This window comes from Homalodisca vitripennis, chromosome X, assembly GCF_021130785.1.
Source record: "Homalodisca vitripennis isolate AUS2020 chromosome X, UT_GWSS_2.1, whole genome shotgun sequence".
NCBI lineage: Eukaryota > Metazoa > Arthropoda > Insecta > Hemiptera > Cicadellidae > Homalodisca > Homalodisca vitripennis.
Window position 1 is genome coordinate 23804639 of NC_060215.1, and position 19555 is coordinate 23824193.

Genomic DNA, 19555 nt, shown 5'->3' on the forward strand with positions numbered 1-19555 from the left:
AATTCAAACCCTATCCAGACGTGGCTGGAAAGTGCTGTAATCTTTTGGCCAAATAAGAAATCCACTTAATATTTCGCTATTTGCAGCACTTGCAATATCAAACATCACTTATAGTGGTTTTATATCCAAGTGCCATTCGGTATCACTGTAGATGCTATAATGTAATCGTACACATTTTTAAAATATTAGTGCATTTGGTAGAACCAAACATCAAAATATAGAAATAAGTTTATATTCTGTTGATATTAGAGACCTACTTGAGACTATTGATTGTGAAGAGAGAATAAACGTTTCATTTCATTCTTGTATTTTTATATTGCAAATGAAAATAGATTAGAATTAGACAATACCATACTACTCCAAAATTTTCTTTTAGAAAAGAAAAAGGAACCAATAAAATTGTTTTCAATTTAAAGCTAGTAAGCATTTAAGAGAGTTTGAAACATTGCATTTAAGAACAGCTGTCTCATGGAAGTGGTTACTGATAAGCAGCACAAAGCTGTTTCTCAGCCCGTTAAGAACAAACATGGTTTGCAATTGTTCTAAGCTACAACCAACTTGCATCTAATAAACAAGGACGTTTTTGAAGGAAATTATGAAAAATGGTGGATTTGTTAGTTCCTGGAGGCAAATGCTTCATTTCCCCACTAAAAGAAGAAAAAAAGTTGCTCGATTACTGAGAGAGTTTGATCGATGAGGAATTGAATTGAAAATCTATTCATTGAAGATGCATTTTGTATACATCGAATAGTGCCATAAAAATTACTTAACTAATATACTTATAAACTAATGTGATAAAATACCCTAATCCTACAGTCAATCTAATCATAAATGTCCCACTAATTGCAGCTTTAGCCATAAAGCAAATTAATTCTAAAAAATGCAAAAATAGTTAACAATATTATAAATAAATTGAAAAGGAACATTTTAAAACTATGGAACTATAACAATAATATATATATATATATATATATATATATATATACTAGCTGTTTCCCGCGGCTTCGCACGCTTTTCGTAAGTTTTGCCCGCGTATGAGCATTTCTGGTTGAAGTAAATTATATTTCCAACCCCGATGTAGATTTTACCTTGATGTCACGATCAAGAAAATATGTCAAAAATGTATTGTACATGCATAATGTATTTTATTACAAAGTGGTCTACCACTCAACCTTTAAGTTCAACCAAAAATTTAGTTTAGACAATTATACATCATAACTTAGCGCCTTCAAATAGTGTTTCACTGTTTAATATACGTATCTATCTCGTAATTGCAGGTTATAATGTGCAGGCGCTTTGAAAACTTTTCTTCATTTTATTCGTTTATATTCACGACATAAGCGAATAATTCAGATAATAACTATCCTATCTTCTAAGTTAGACTAAATTACGGATACATGTGAAATTTGATTGAAATTGGTTCAGTCGTTTTGGAGTTTATTGGCAACATACATCGTGACTCAAGATTTTTATATATATAAGATATATATATATCAGTAATCAACATTAATAAAAAATGTAGTATGACTTAAATTTTTTTTGTAAATATTGTATTATTTGTTCTGCAGTTATTGTTAATGGTATTTTAGTAAAATAAATATTCCATGTAATTAGTGTTTTTCTAATAAAACTGCAGTCTATGTTTGTCCAGTCTAATACCACATCTTGTACTTATGGCTCATTCTTAACATGGAAGGGCTGTTATTTTTTACATATTTGATACATATACTCATATATATATATATATATATATATATATATATATATATATATATATACATATACTATAACAATTTCAAGCTCTTTAAAAAGGTCTTTAACACTATCATTTGTTTTCAATTTTTTCATTATTTTTTATTTTTATATTTTCAAGTTTTCCTTTGAGGTTGCCCCATACACAGATATTCTTATGGGAGTGCACTAGAGAAAAGTAAATTGTATTTAATGTCTCCAAATTACAACTAAAAGACATTGTTTGTAAGACACATAGCCAGAGGAAATTATTTTTTAAATGTGCATGACATGATCATCCCAGCTTACATTTTTGTCAATAATAAGTCCCAGAACACTTTTTTACTCCATCTCTTGCATTTTTATGTTATTAATTTGTGTTATATTCCCAGTTGGTTTTACGTTGCTTTGTGGAAAATGAGACGTAATTTGTTTTTGAGCCATTTAGAGGGTTTTTCTGAATAAAGAATTTGTTAACCGATAATAGATTTTCCTGTATTAAGCTCTCTATAGTCTTTATTTCCTCCAGTTACTATTAGGTTAGCATCATCAGCATAAACATATATTGCATTATTTAGACCAGTGGTAGTCCTGTAATATAGCACAAAAAAAGTAAAGGTTCTAAGATGGATCCTTGCGGCACTCCATAATGAATTGTTTGTAATGATGAAAAAGCTGATTTAATGTAAATTTGTTCTTTAAACTGTATTTCTGCGTACTGTATATGACAAGAGAGACATGATTCCAACAATTCTAATGCCTTACCTTGGAAACCAATATTCCTCAGCTTCAGCAATAGTCTATCATGCCAAACACTGTCAAAGGCTTCAGTTAGATCCATAAAGATTCCTAAAGTCTTTTCTCCTTTGTCTAATGCATTAATAATATTCTTAACAAATTTTATAGCAGCCATTATTGTTGATCTGTTTGGTCGAAAACCATGCTGTTGGCTGTCCAACAACTCCATCCTCTCGAGGTAAGGCATTAACTGATCATACAGAGCTTTTTTGTAAATCTTAGAGAATGTTGGAAGTACCGAAACTGGCCTATAATTGCTTAATTGGGTCGTTGCATCTTTTTTATGTATGGTGACAAACCGTGCTTTCACGATGATCACTGGGACATCATCTATACCTGCTGAAAATGTAATTCAAATGATGAGATTATCTTTTATACATTATATTCTGTAACAGGTGTAAACCTAAACCTATCAACTAAAATATTTTGTTGTTCATCATTAACAACTAGCTCTTCAACATTAGGTAAGTTTAACAAATCGAGGTGAGGCAAGACTTGAACATCAACCATGTTAACAAAATAATTATTAAATAATTCACTTATAAGAACGGGATGGAGAGTTGGACACCATTATTGAAAAAGACCTAAAAGTAGAGGGCTAAAGCGATGTATTGGTCAGAAGCTTGATAAATTATCTGCGAATCAAAAAAGGGATTCACAGAGATATTAAATGTTAAAGGGGTTCGAAGTGTTTACGTGCAACTGTTACTCCCAGTACTCACTGGATATATTATGTGAAACATTGTGAAAACAAATTCTATGTTAATTGATATGGCGAGTCAATCCCACTGCCCCAGCACCATGATCTGCACAGTTGTGGCACCCGGCATAGATCCCAGTACACCCTTCCTGCACACCACCTTTCGCTATACAAAAAGAAGCCATCCTACATCAGCCCAAAATTGTTGGAAACATTTACCAGCTAAAATAAGAAACCTCACAGAGAAGATGCTCAATGACTGGCTATCACAGAGACCTTTCTACTCACTGCAAGATTGTCTACATCTTGAATACTAGAATAAAACGATTATGACTTTAATATAAATATTGCTATTTATTATGACACCATCATTCTTTGTGAATAAAGAATCCTCCAATGGAAGTAGTAAAGTACTTGGGACCAAAAAGTACCTGCTTTATAACACGGTAAGAGTTTGATGATCCTCCAATCTGTGCCTGGAGGTTCTACAAGATTCAGCTTGAGAGAACTGGAAAAATATTCTTCGTAATATATAAAAACAATAAAAATGATTGGAAATCATGGTTTTATTTTCAACAGATTTGGAGATGAAATTGAAATTGGGTCAACTTCAACTCCAGCTAAGTCAGACTCTTATCGAACTCCTGACGAGATCATTGAGCTTGCAAGCGATGTATCGAGAGTGTCACAAGATCTATTCAAAGTTAAGAAATATTGGAATCGCATTTGGGAAATGTTCCGACTACTATCATGAATGGTGAAAAGTTATCGGTCAGCTTTGTAATGAAAAAAACCTAGAGAATTAGATAGTGTAACCATTTGATGTGCTTGTTAAAGTGCAATTGAGCGAAGTAGAAGGCGTGATAGAAAAATTCAATGATGAAATATAAAGGATATGGAGAGAAAAGTCCTGTTGTATATAAAAACTGCAATCATGCCATTGTTCAAACTAACATGAACTGAGGTAGTACTGACTCTCCATCTAGACACCCCATCCTCTTGGATCCAAACATTGAGTATCATATTGCTCTTGTTGGATTTTTCTCTGAAAATAACATATACAACTTGTTGCGGGGGGCATGGGGGTGAGCACCCCCATTTTGAAAATTATTTTTTTTTTGTTCCCCCAATTGGTACTATACACTCCAATTACAGAATTTTGATACTTAGGCTATAATACGAGTTTGAAGATTTCAAATGACCACCATGTATATATTATATATAAATGTGTATAAGTCATGTGAAACAAGCTGATCTAGAGTCTTGCGTCCCAGACACATCATCATCTGACTTTAGTCCTAACCTCGCCAATTGAATATGTTTTACGTTGTACTCAATAAAGACATTTTTCATTTCATTTCATCTGATTACAACAGCCAAGGACACCAGTTGTACACAGATCCTACCATACATGAGTGTCAAGTGAAGTGTCAAAAAGTGAACGGTTCGGATATGATCTCACTACCCCCCTCTTGTCCTGTATCTGTCAGTATGAAATATTGTAATAGCCATAAGTCTAATAATCTTTTTTTAGTCAATTAGCTCAGCAAAGTAAAGAATTCCTAGGGAGGATTAGATGTAAAAACACTATTGTTAAAAAACCTGATATTATTTCTTGCACTGCAGGATCACAAGATCAGAGATCACATGTAAAAACAAAAATGGGCAACAAAATACAAGATTATTACAAAAATAGTAAGAACAAATTTAAAAAATATAAAAATATTTTAATTTTACACCATAATATCCAACACTTACCATCTCGCCTAGATCAGTTACAAATCAATTTAGAGGAAATTAAACCTGACAAAGGCACACAGAGAAGCCTTTCTTAAAGTATTCAGTGATGATATATTCGATATTATAGTAGTAACTGAAACCTTTTTGGGCCCAGCTTTGCAATCTGTACCGTATATGATTGATGGTTATTGTATCATAAGGCATGATAGGGAAGGAAAGGAGGGGGGAGGTATAGCTGTATACTTTAGAAATAGTCTAAACTGTAAAATAATAATATCATCCAATCTTAGATGTAGTAAGAGAGTTGAATATGTAATATTAGAGGTGACATGTGAATGAAAACTATTATTGTGTGCAGTCTATCGACCTCCCAAAGCAGGAGGGCTTGTAGAGTTGTTCGATGTTTTGGCCAACCTATTACCTATGTATGACAACTTTGTATTATTAGGGGATCTCAATACAGATCTTAGTACTAACAGAATGTTTGCTGACAAAATTACATTATTAAATTCTGTTGAAACTCTAAATTTAAAATGTTTTACCACTGGATACAACTTACCATTTACCAAATAGTGATACTTTGTTGGACCTAATTATTGTAAATAATCTTAACCGAGTGAAGCGGCATGGACAATATCCCATATCTGATATTTCATACCACGATTTAATTTATTTGGAATTAAATTTAAGGGTTAAGTTACATGTAAATAAAAATAGAATAGTCGTTAGGGATTTGTAAATAACAAGGATTTGCAAAATTAATGTTTAATTATGAATTGGAATGATGTATATAATAGTAACTCTGTAGATGATATGGTTAATATGTTGGAGGAGAAATTGTTGTATTTATTTAATAAATTTATACCTGAAAGAGTCATTCACAAGAAAAGAACGCCATGTCCTTGGATAACTAATGAACTAAAGGCATTAATGGTACAAAGAGACTCTAAGTATAGGCATTATATAAGGACAAAAAATATTGTTGTCTGGGAGGAGTATAGACAATTAAGAAATAGAGTGAAGAGACTGTTTAGAGATGCTAGGAATCGACACTCCACTGTATTCTTAGAGGAACACAAATCTGGTAAAAATGTATGGAGAGTTTTGAATAACCAAGGCGCTGGTAAAGAACAGAAGAATGTGTCAGATCATACTATAGATATAAATGAATTGAACAATTATTTTTGTGGTATTAATCATGGCATAGATGATAACTTGATTGACTATCATAGGAGTAAGAAAGGACTAGGGGAGTTTCAGAATTCATTTGTTTTTACTAATGCTAATGTAGATATGATCTGTAAGGAAATCAATTATATCTCCTCCAATGCAATGGGCAATGATGGAATTCCTTTAAAATTTTTTAAATTAGTTTATAACGAAATAAAGCATGTTCTATGTTTTATTTTTAATTTTTCACTCACCAGTGGTATATATCCGAGTCGGTGGAAGAGATCATTGATTTTACCTTTGCCAACAGATTCATAATCCTTTAGAATGTAAAAACTACAGGTCCATAAATATTTTGTGCGTTTTAGCAAAAGTACTTGATAAGATAGTTTATAAGCAGGTCAGTGCATATGTTGGTGCAAATTAAATTTTGTATAAATTCCAATCAGGTTACAGACCCTATTTTAGTACTCAGACTGCCTTGTTGAGAGTAACAGATGATATTAGACACGCCATAGATCAGAGAAAATTAACAATATTGATGCTCTTGGATTTTAGTAGAGCTTTTGAGTGTGTAAACCATAAACTCTTATTATCTGTACTCGAATCTTATAATTTTGGAGATATTGTAATTAGTTGGCTTAGTCCTTATTTGACTAATAGACTTCAACAAGTTAAAACTTGCAGTGGAAGGCTATCTGAATGGCAACATAACCCTGTTGGGGTACCTCAGGGGTCAACTATGTCATCTTTGTTGTTTACCCTGTATATCAACCGAATTGAGGAACCTGTAAATTTTTGCAGGACAATGCTCTATGCCGATGACATGCAAATGTACATTCACTGCCCCTTAGATAATATTGATAACGCTGTGAACCATATAAATGCAGACCTAGTAGTTATGTTATGTAAGTGGTGCAAAGACCATGGGCTAAGTCTGAACGCATCTAAATGCAAACCAACATTAGGAACATCAAGGATGTTATCTAATGTGAATTTGAATGTTATTTTACCTGTAACAATAAATGGTATGGTACTTGATTATGAGCAATCAGTTATTAATTTAGGTATAAGAATGTGTAGTACAATGGCATTGACAGAACAAGTCAATTACATCAATAGAAAGGTTTACCAAAGTTTATATCGACTTAAAAGGCTTTGTTTTAAACCTAATGTATATATAAAAAATTGTTAGTATCTTTGCTAATTTTTTCCTTTTTTTTATGCAAATGCTGTGTATTGTGATATTAATGATGAATTGTTGCAAAAATTGCAAAGGGCACACAATGCATGTATAAGATATATTTTGAATATACCAATAGATGCACACATTACCACATATTATAAGGAGTTAGGTTGGTTAAAAATTGATGAAAAAATGGAATATAATATTTTATTACAAATGCACAAGATTATTATGTTTGGACAACCTGATAACCTATTTAATCAATATATCATGATGAACCATGTAGATGCAAGGGAAACAAGGTTTGGTAATGTGACCTTACAATTTCCACTACATCGAACAGTTATATAATATAATAAATCATTTCATGTGAAGAGTATAAGATTGTAAAATGGCCTTCATAACACAATTAAACATGCACCAAGTATAAATTTATTTAAAAAACGGTTAATCTCTCTCTCTCTCTCTCTCTCTCTCTCTCTCTCTCTCTCTCTCTCTCTCTCTCTCTCTCTCTCTCTCTCCCTCCTCCCCCTCCCTCCCCCCTCTCCCTCTCTCTCTCTCACTCCCTCCCTCCCTCTCACTCCCTCCCTCTCTCTCACTCCCTCCCTCTCTCTCACTCCCTCCCTCTCTCTCACTCCCTCCCTCTCTCACTCCCTCCCTCTCTCTCTCCCACCCTCTCTCTCTCTCCCTCTCCCCCCTCTCTCTCTCCCGTTCGGACATACAGACAGACATAAATGAATTATGACAGACCTCGAGGATAGGCGTCAAGCTCAGGTTAACTTTTCAATTAATGCCTCTTTTTTAAAAGTGATCTAATTAAATTGAATGGATTGAGTTAAACTCTTTGATCAACTATTGTACCTTCAGGAAGTGACACTTTTTTAATTATTTATTAATGGAGGAAATCATATTTTTTTAAATCATAATTTTAGAAAATGAGGTATTTGTAAATAAAGTTATTTTTTAAGAAATTAGTTATTTTAAAGTAACACATGTCTATTCCTCATTTGACTGCATCTTTCACAAAAAATTCATTAAAAAATCTTATCCTTATCTTCAACCGTTTTACTTTGAGCCAAGTTATAAGATTATTTGGCTAAATTCTATGCAATCCTATCTATCAAATGCATATCCTCGTCAATCGATCAATGTATATAGTTTTTTCTAATTTTCCTGCCTCTACATTTATATATATATAGATAATTTATTAATTAGACGGTTAGAATATTTATTCTAACCTGACTGATTCCAATTTGGATAGTGTATTTTTTTCTTTTTCTTTTCTTTTATCAGAGAAAACTATAATTTTCATTATTCTTTTAAGTTATCGAAAAAAGAATGCAAAATTTTCAAGCATGTAGCCCAGGTTGCTTAAAGCTTCCTTGTTGTCTAGGTGAGTTTTCAGGATGCAGACAGACATTGTGCCTTCAAGCCATTATGCAGCTGAAATGAAAACGTGAATCATGCAAACCTATTTTTAAATCTCTCAATATAATGACTTTTGCCAGGTTGCAGTTTATTTGTGAGGAAGAACTTCTCAACTTTCACGAAACATCCATATATTCATTCATACCCTACAAAAATAACCAGAATTTTTAAAGCAACATTTTCAAAGGGACTCCATAATCTTTGGGTTAAAATTTATAATTCATTTCCATCCTCTGTGAAAAATGAAATTGAGTTTAATTCCATTAGAAATAACCTGAAAAATTATTTTATTAATCCATGTTCTTATAACATTTTAAATGTATAATCTGTGTTCTATTGCCTGACTTGTAAATGTACAATGTACATATATTGAACGAATTAAATTGATTTCATTTTATTTGATAATTGTTATTAAACAGTAGGTGAGGTTATCCCCACTTAATCTTTCCTGTAAATTTAGTTGTTTTCAGGGCTGAAAAATCCTGAAAAGAGAGACAAGTATCATGCTTACCATTATTCAATTTAAATAATTAATACACTTAATGTACAGTGCGTCCCAAAAAAAACTGAACAACTTTAAAGCCTAATAAAATCCGCAAAGTTAAATTTAGATTATTATAAGCATGACCACATGAAGGTAGAGTTTATAAAGTTTTTTTTAATGTTAGTTGTAAAGATCAGCTGTTTCATTGTTGTTTGCTCAAACTGCTTAACCCCAAAACATAACCTACAATAAAGCAGTCACTATGAATGCACAGGAGAAAGCGCAGTGTGTTGAGTGGTACATTGAAACCAAATCAGATATTGTAGTGCAAAGAAGGTTTAGAACACGCTATGGTCGCCATCCACCATCAAGGAACAGCATTCGAGCCTGGTATGATAAGTTCATGTTAACTGGCAGCATAAAACATTCAAAAAACAATGGTAGGCCTAAACTGCCAAATGAAGCTATTGAGAACGTGCAACAAACATTTCTACGGAGTCCTCAAAAATCTATTCGCACTGCAGCACGTGAGTTAAATTTATCAAAATCCAGTGTTCAAAGAATTTTAAAGAAAAATTTGAAAATGAAACCTTATAAGCTGCAAATTTTGCAGCAAATTACTCCAGATGACAAACTTAAACGTAAACACTTTGCAGTTACTGTGCTTGATCGTTTAACTGCTGATGAGAACTTTCTAAAGAAGGTAGTGTTTTCTGATGAGGCCACGTTCCATGTATGTGGAAAAGTGAATAAACATAACGTGCGTATTTGGGGTACAGAAAGACCATATCAAGTTCGGGAACATGTTCGAGACAGTCCCAAGTTAAATGTGTGGTGTGCTATTTCCTATGACAGACTTATTGGCCCGTTTTTTCTTCAATGAAAAAACAATTAATGGTAACATTTATCTAGACATGCTAGAAAACTACGCTTACCCACAGCTAGAAGACCTACAGCCCAACGTTTTTTTTCAACAAGATGGTGCCCCTCCGCACTGGAACTTATTTGTAAGAGAATCACTTGATGACACTTTCCCTCGTCGGTGGATTGGGCGCGGTGGTTCCATAGCCTGGCCCCCACGGTCCCCAGACATAACACCATGTGATTTTTTTGTCTGGGGATTTGTAAAAGACCAGGTTTTCAAGTCTAAAGTGTTAAACATTCAAGAATTGAGACTAAGGATTATCACGGCCTTTTCCAAAATTAATGAGGAAATGCGTCATCGAGTGTGGGCAGAGTTAGATAGCCGAATCGACTATCTTTTTGCCAACAATGGAAACCATGTTGAGGTTCACAAATAAAGGTTGTACCCAAAATAACTTAAGATTATGCGTGTTACTTTAAATCAAAAAATTCTTTTATATGTGTGTTATTAAAATAATTACAATCTAATAAAGTTGTTCAGTTTTTTTTGGGACACGGTGTATTAATGGAGGCAAACAAACTGAATAAAATAAAAATACGATAACAACATTTATTCAAAAACTTGAATTTGTAAAACTATATAGACATGTGCAATTACTTTGTAAAACTATACAGACATGTGCAATTACTTTGTAAAACTGTACATACATGTGCAATTACTTTGTAAAACTATACAGATATGTGCAATTACTAATTAACAATGTGTTTTGCTTATACTAATATTAAAACATTATTTTTTTATTCTTTTTAAACTATTAATATTTATAATAAATTTAAATTAAAGCAATCTTGCCATAAACCTGGAGGGCTGAAAACCCCTGAAAAAGAGAAAGAAATATCATACTTAACATTATTCAATTTAAATAATTAATACAGTTATTTTATTAATGGTAGGAAAACAAATTGAATAAAATTAAAATTTTAACATTTATTTAAAAACAAAAAAGATGTATTTGTACAAAAATACTGTCATTGTATTACTGACATGCAATTACTAGAACGGTTTATACTATCTAACAATTTGCTGCTTATACTAATATTAAAAATTAAGAATGTGATGCCAAGTAATGTGTTATTTCTTGTTAAACTATTAATATTATACAGCAAAAGTTGGTGGTTGTGGAGCTCTGAAACCTAGTCTTTTGTTGATAACAAAGTTTAGTTATATTTAATAAAAAAATTAAACAACACTTTTAAAGGATAATATTAAATAAACAATTTAAAGTTATATCACTAATAGACAATTATATTTCATTTACATTCCATCTGAATTAGAAAAAGAAATTGTGAAAATTCACACTGTTATAATTAGTTCTAAGCTAACAAATATTTTAATAAACTAAAATTAAAGTAGGCTTACCAGGGAATCTTATATGTGCTAACAGTCCCTCTTAAGGAAAAGTTTCCAAAAGTTTCTGTTATGTTAATTCTTTTCTGCACATCATGAAATGTTAGAAACTTCAACTTCAACTTGATAGAGCATTAAACTTGTCAACCTGTAAATAAACCAAAATAAAACTAAGTTAAGCAGCATTTTTTACATAACTCTTAAGCTCTGAATTACAATGAAACTGAGTGTGATTGGCTATAGAGAGCATTCTACTTCAGCATAAAAAAACGCTTGTAAAGGTGCCCAGCCATCTGTATAGGCAAGTTAGATGGCAAGACCTGGCTGTAAAGGCCATTCTCATTTTAAGACTTATTTTGCCTGTCTTCATGGGCCACTGGCCTGTGCGAGAACCTTATCAAACAGAATAAGGGGGTGATTCGGAACAGTACAAGGTCGACAGTACTGATAAAAGTGTTACAGTCACACACAGGATCTGAACCTGCGCTATCTCTAACTGAGATCACAAGTCGTCTTAGACCGCTTGGCCATCGGCACTCCCAAACGGAAAACACTTAAGCAATTGTTTTTAGTCACAATGGATGCCAACACAACACTTGAAAAAGGTTTTAAATAGTTTGTATTGATTAACAACAAGATGTTACGAATCAAAAGTAATATTATTATGAATAAAGTGATGTACTCTTTGTAAATTTTGTTACATAAAATGTTTTTTCAACTGCTACAAATGTAACAAAAAGTTTCCAGTGCCTCTTGACAGCAATATACATGAGACAAGACTGTAGATAGAACTTTTATATTGTATAAAAAATAGCTGTAATGAGGAGAAAAAGGACATTATACAATATGTTCGAGGAGATGGGGTTTAATACTACATAGATTAATCAGAAGTTTAACCCTTTTAGTGCCAAGCATATTGGGCAGGTCATGTCACATATCGCCAGAGTTACTGGTGCGGGTTGTCCTGTAGGGCGCTGCGGCATAGCCACTGGGTTATGACACACATAGATATAAATCGTTCTCATTTTGCTAAATTTTATGATAAACTAATGTTTTTTTACCTCATTTTCTTCGTTATTAATAGGAAAACATTACATGTAATGGAATTTATGAAATGTTGATCTGTTAAAATTGTATACCGTTAAAAGTTAGATATTTTTTCTATTTTTTGTGTATAAATTAAGAACTCAATAAATGCCTGAAAAATTATTTACTCAACAAACCTCTGTATTATAGTATAATATATTTAATGGAGAAAGACCTGTGAAGATTTGGTAAAATAATACTAACAATTTATACATTTATTAGTAAACAAAGTACAAAACTGACTTTTGCCATAGAAACACATATGTTGTTAGATCAAACATTTTAGTGTGTATTGTTATTTTGTTTGAATATTATATGAATGTCTATGCAGTGATACTTGCTATAGTACATTTTACATAAAATGCACAAATCAGTACTAATTTTATTGATATTAGTCAATAAATGGTTGTGTACTGCATGAAAATGTTGAGAGCCTAAATAAAAGCTCTTGGTGCTTAACGTCCGAACTTGTCGAAGCCTATATATAGGCTCTTGGTGCTAAAAGGGTTAAAAACAAATTACTAAAGTTATGAGACAGAATGTACAATATTTAGAACAAAATAAAATGAAAAAAAACTACAAACACAACATCAAAATTCTGAAAGAAACTGTAACAAAAAATCTGCTTGACTATGACAGTAAACTGAATCTCACTAAATCAATGTGTTTCAGAATACCAAGGATGAATATAGAAACGTCTCAGCAATAACTGAAAATATGTTCAAGCTACAAAATCAATCACTAAAAACACTTACAATGCCGCATTGAATATTACAAAAGCTTCATGCTGAAGTTGAAATACAAACACTGCAAAAACCCTCATTATGCTATATGGAGAGACTTTGGAAAAAATATCACTTCTAGAGCCCACTCTTACTTCACTGCATTCAGAGATCATAGTGCCAACTTCCCTTCTGATGATATCTTCTTGGCTCAGCTATTTCCATGTGAAGCATATATGAGAAAAGAAGACCCCCAGCAGCCATCCATCCACTCGTATTACAGGACACACAGCTAATTGTAACGTAGTTGACCATTGGACCTCAGATTCACTGGAGCTTGAATTAAACAAAATTTGTTCCAAAAGCAAAGAAAGCCATTGTTATAGCTCTACTGGTTAATTTGCAGTTAACTTTCAAACTGTAGTATTTAAACTTTTTGATCTAAGAGTAGTTAGTTTATGATAATATTCATGCATTGATTTACTCGCTACTCACTGTAGGTATTATTAAACTAGTCAATTCATACCCTATTTACAGTTTATTTCTTCGTGCTGACGGAGAAAATGCTCAGCCTATTCCGTTGGTGAGTGGGACTGACACTCACTTAAAATCCCACTGACCCATCTATCACTCCCACTCAAGACTACTTTCTAAATCACTTCAAGATGATGGACAATAACAAGATGGCTGAAACGTAACATTTAAGTAAAAGTGACCTCTTAAAAAAGTGTTGCATTAGTAGTATTTTAACAACCAATATTCACTACTATACTACAACAACAGTTACTTGACAGGGACTTTATAAATCATAAAAATTATAACTTCTCATAAGAGCTGATCTACTTCACAACAGCAGCATATTAAAACATATAATTAAAAAAAAAAATTCATTTTAGACTCAACAAGGAAAACACAAAATTCAACCTAAGACATCCTTAGAAATAGTTAATTAAAACTGAGAAGCCTCATTTATAATTTACATTGATTTTTAACCAAATTGACATGCAAGTAACGTGACTAGAATTGGCCAACTCACAAGTGTGTCTGGGAGCAGAGACCATCTGACACCTAATGCCTGCCAGTTTAACTAGCAACATGTACAATCTGACAACAAACAATTATTGGAAACTTTAACCATTTTCACACTTTTCTGGACAAAGCCTTCAAAATACCCTTGTGGCACCTGTGACATAGTTGTTAAATTTTCAGGAATAAAATGGCCAATGTAAAAATTGGTATCATGCGACATACCAGAATATTCCTGAAAAAATTTGAAAAATGGGCCGTTGAGAAAATTTATACATGGCAATGCATTCTGTGTAGAGTAAACCGACAACCATGTTTGACAGTAGAATTAAATAACTCCACTAAGATAAATAAATGCAACATCCGTCTACTACCTAGTACTAATATAGGACTTCAAAATAGCTCTTCTAATAACATGAATTCCTTTCTTGTAGAACTCAAATTGGAAGAATGGCAAATCTGGGAAAAACAGTATCTAGTACAGTATCTAGAAACATCCCTGTCACTACTGCTGAAGCTGGATCTATTTTACTACAGGAAAATATTGAACTAAAGAGCCATAACTGTAATTTGAATTGCCAAATATCTGCACTCCAAACTAACTCACTTAGTAAGGAAGCAAGGATTGAAGAATTCTCTGCAAGGGAGGATAAATATGCAGAGATAGTTGGAGCCCTACTAAACCATCTAGAGGAATTGAAACAGCAACTTAATAAGTCTAAAACATTAATTTTATATCAATTTGTTTTTGAGGAACATGGCTTTCAACAATCTGAAATACTCACCAGCTACTCACTTAAAATCAATGAACACGAAACAATAATAACCAAACTTAAACATTCAGCAGAAAAACTTATACTGATGTCTCTAAAACCCTTGAGGTGTGGAAACCCAAACTATTAATATAAACTCGCCTCCATCAAATGCTACCCTTCTCCTAGACCTGGCTCTCTATACAGAAAAACAGGACCAGTTGTTCATTACAAAACATACAATGACACTAAACAAGGAGTCTAAAGCAGCAATGACAGGAGACTCCACAAGCAACAGAATTGACTGGAGTAATCAGCCAAACCCTGTCAAAAAAACTATCTACAACAGCATCAAGTGTTGAGAGCTGAATAAAGACGAGACACTGGATAAACGTATTGTGAGTATAAAACTGATTCATCAACCTAAAAATCATACACCATCAGATGACAAGGGTCCTAAATTCCTGATAGGGGCTCAACAACACTCCACCAATGAAGACTTTTAAAAGATTAAGTCATGAGGAGTTCTTTATAAAGCACATAGTCTTCTATTAGGAAATAACAAAAAATTGGAGGGAGCATTGCACCACTCTTATGCATGTCTTTCCACATGACAACTTTGCAAGTAGCTCTGAATCGAAAAAAATCTTTTCTATAATTAAAAAAAAAATAGTTTTTTAGACCAAACTCACCCCAAATCAAGACATTACAAAACAAAATTTTACATTACAAAAGCCATGATATGCAGAGACTTGAGTTACTAAGAACAACACGAACACCAAGTAAATCCACGTTGAATGACCCTATGAACATTCACCTGAAAGTACTGCTTGTTAAGACTCAAGACCAGTGACGGATAATGAAGAGCACAAGCAAAATGTGTCACAGATAAAGAAGGAATATGACTTAAGATTAAGACTATTTAGATAAAAGGCCATCAAAAACACTGTGGCTGAAGTTGATAATAAGACAAAAGCTTTATGGAGAGTAATTAACTCTGAAAGAAAATCAAAATAAAAAATAAACCTACCAACTGAACTTGACATACAAGGAAAATTGTCAGTGGTTTGCTCGGATACTGTCTTCAAACTGACTAAAAGCCCGCCTCTTAACTCAAAGCCACGAGCCAAGGATGAGACATGTGAGGAGTTTTTTGCCAAAAACATTGTGTTTTTCAAGGACCACATGATCAAGCATTACAACTGCTTGACAGAGAAAAATAACTCACTGCCTATCTTTCATCCTCGATCTCCTGTGCAGGCTGAAGTCCACCAACCACACAATTTTTTTATGCCACAGCAACATGACAAACAGCAAATTAAAATCATAACCAGTCCTTTGATTGAAATCCCTTCTCAAAAAGACCGTATACATCATTTAACAGTCCTTCATCAGAATGTAGATAGAATTAGTAATAAAATTGACCGTTTAAAAAAACCATTTTCTCCAAATAGTGAAGCCACACTTAATTGTACTAACAGAACATGGACTGACTCAAGATCACATCAGTAACACTCGACTTGAAGATTTCTGTTTGATAGCAGAATATAGTCGACAAAATCATTTGAAGGGAGGTGTTGCAATTTATTGTAAAGCATCTCTAAGCGATCAGGTGGAAATGGTACAAGTGCAGAATTTCAGTATTGAACTTGTGTGCGAGATAGCCATGGTGCGAGTGAAAACTTTAAACCAATATGTCTATATAATGGGCATCTACCGTCCTCCTCAGAGCTCACTAACTGAGAGCATGGGTGTGATTGCTTCAGTGTTAGACACGGTGCCAACCTGGAAGAGCCCAATTTGTTTTAATAGGTGACATTAACATCGACTGCCTTAAACTCGAACATGACCAAGTGCTATTTGATGAGACACTTTTTAGCTACAACATGACAAGAATCCCTCTTCCTCCAACTAGAATAACACCACAGTCACAAACATCAATTGGACTTGTGTATGTACTAATCAAAAAGGGGATGACGTGTCAATTAAGATCTTAAATTCTGGGATTTCTGACCACAACAGCCCAAATTTGCACGCTCAATGTTTTTACAGAAGATACTGGTAATGTTAAAGGACAAAAGAGAAATTTTTAATGATGACAATATCCACAATTTAAAACTGGCATTGTCTAATGAAACCTGGGAAAGAGTCATCAACTGTAATGACACTGAAATCGCTTATAAAAATTTCTCTAACATCGTTACATCAGCACTGAACCAAACATGTCCTTATAAAAAATATAAGCAATGCAAAGGCAAAGAAAAACTATGGGACCCTGAACTGCACACTTTGAGGCAAGAATTCTTAGGTGCCAATGATCGTTATCTTCTTATGGGCTCATTAGAACACAAGCAGGAAGTTGCTACTAAGAAAAAGAATTATGACTTGAAGATAAAAGAACTCAGACGTCAGTCAACGGTCGACCGAATAGCACGTTCAGAAAATAAAAACTAAAGCCCTTTTGAATATTATAAATAATGAAAGAAGAACCAAGAAATCGTCTGTAGGACTGAAAGAACTTAAAATTGACAATAAAACTATCAACGATCCTCAGCAAAATTGTGGAATATTTCAACACTGTTTTTACGACCATGGCTGACTCTGCTATTTTTAAAACAACAACCCTCTAAAGAACAGGACTCCTAGTCCTATTCAGCAGCTTGACACTTGCTCTTTTTATCTCTATGACACAACAATTGAAGAAGTCATCAAAACGATCAACTCACTGCCAGCTAAAGTCTCTGCAGGTATTGACGAAATCTCACCAAAGTTGTTGAAAGGCTTGTAAACATGAAATAGCCTTACCCTTTAACCACTCTAATAAACATGTCCTTCCAATCTGGTAGATTTCCACATCAACTAAAACTATCTAAAGTAATCCCCATTTTTAAACAAGGTGATCAGTCTGAAGCATCAAACTATCGCCCAATCTCGCAAATTTTCAACATTCTCTAAAGTTATTGAAAAGATTGTGCTTAATCGTCTCCTAAACTACATGACATACAATAAATCTGCTTACTGATCAACAGCACGGTTTCACCAAAAATAAATCTACAATCGACAGCTTTAATTAGTTTTATTGAATACGTAATAGATCAAATAGAAGCTAAAAATACAACAACAGCAATATTCTTAGATTTAAGCAAAGCCTTTGACACCCTTGACCATGAACAACTGCTGACCAAACTAAATACCATGGGAGTACGGGGCACTGAAGCTGAGTGGTTTCAGGAGTTACCTAACCAATAGAGAACAGGTAGTTGAAATCCGGCATACTCAAAACAATAAAATTGCACACATCAGATCCAGTCCACTTCCAGTTCTAAGGGGCGTCCCCCAAGGATCAGTTTCTGGGTCCTGTACTCTTTACTCTATTTACGAACGATTTACCTAAGTACTTAGATGAATTTGCTACAACTCTGATGTATGCAGATGATACCGTTCTACTTTTAGCCGATAGAACCCCAGAAAACCTGGAGATAGAGTCATTCACTGCAATGAACATGGCGGTACAGTACTGCCCATATTAATAACCTGGTAGTTAATGAAGCTAAAACCCAGCAACTCATATTGGGCCCAAAAAAAGGAACAAACTGTGCACCTGCCTAACGTCCAAGCAGCATCAGAGGCAAAGTACTTGGGAGTGACAATAGATGAAGATCTCAAATGGACAACGCACATTGACAAACCTGTGCAGGAAATTAGGTACTGGACTGTATGTTGTTAAAAGAATAAAATCAATAAGTGATGTACCCTCTGCAAAAACAGCCTACTTTGCTTTATTTGAATCGAACCTTCGCTATGGTCTCCTGGTCTGGGGTAATTCATCTGCAGGAAATCTCCAACGTGTGCTGGTAACACAGAAAAAAGCAGTGAAACACTTGCTGACTTACAGCCAAGAGAGAGTTGTCGACCAGCTTTTATCAACCTCTCAATTCTGACGGTTGTATCCTTGTACGTGCTGGAGGCAGTAACCTGTGTGCACGAGAGAGGTTTTCCCAGAGGATGTAACACACATCATTACAACACAAGACGAGCGACAGATTTTCATCTTCCTGGGCATCGACTTTCTCTATTTGAGGAGAAGCCCTCTTACATGGGTTTAAAACTGTGGAACCACCTGCCAGAAGACCTGAAGGGACATGGTGCGGCAAAATTCAAGAAGGAGGTGAAGCTTTGTGGCTGCTGCAAAATCCATTCTACTCGTTAGAAGAATACCTGAACAGAGAGCAAAACTAACAACCAAACTGGACATTTACCTGTAAATTCATTGTTTGTAAACTACGCAATTGTATTTATATGATCTGTAACAAATTTTGACGAGTTACAATTCTCAAAGAATTTGTAAATAAAGAATTTGTCTATTGTCTATTGTCCTATTGTCATCTGAACCAGTCACGATGGCAGATTATATGAAAAATGTTTTCTTTTTCCAAAATAACAGACGACACAATCCATAA

At 33.7% G+C, this 19555-nt stretch overlaps 1 long non-coding RNA gene across 1 annotated transcript; it reads right to left on the reverse strand.

The window, feature by feature from the left end:
* Positions 1–10700: 10700 nt before the first annotated feature.
* On the reverse strand, positions 10701–12574 carry LOC124368490. Its single transcript, XR_006922952.1, has 2 exons — positions 11522–12574; positions 10701–10979 (listed from the first exon to the last, which is right to left on the reverse strand). It is a non-coding gene; the product is annotated as an uncharacterized LOC124368490 (long non-coding RNA).
* Positions 12575–19555: the final 6981 nt, after the last annotated feature.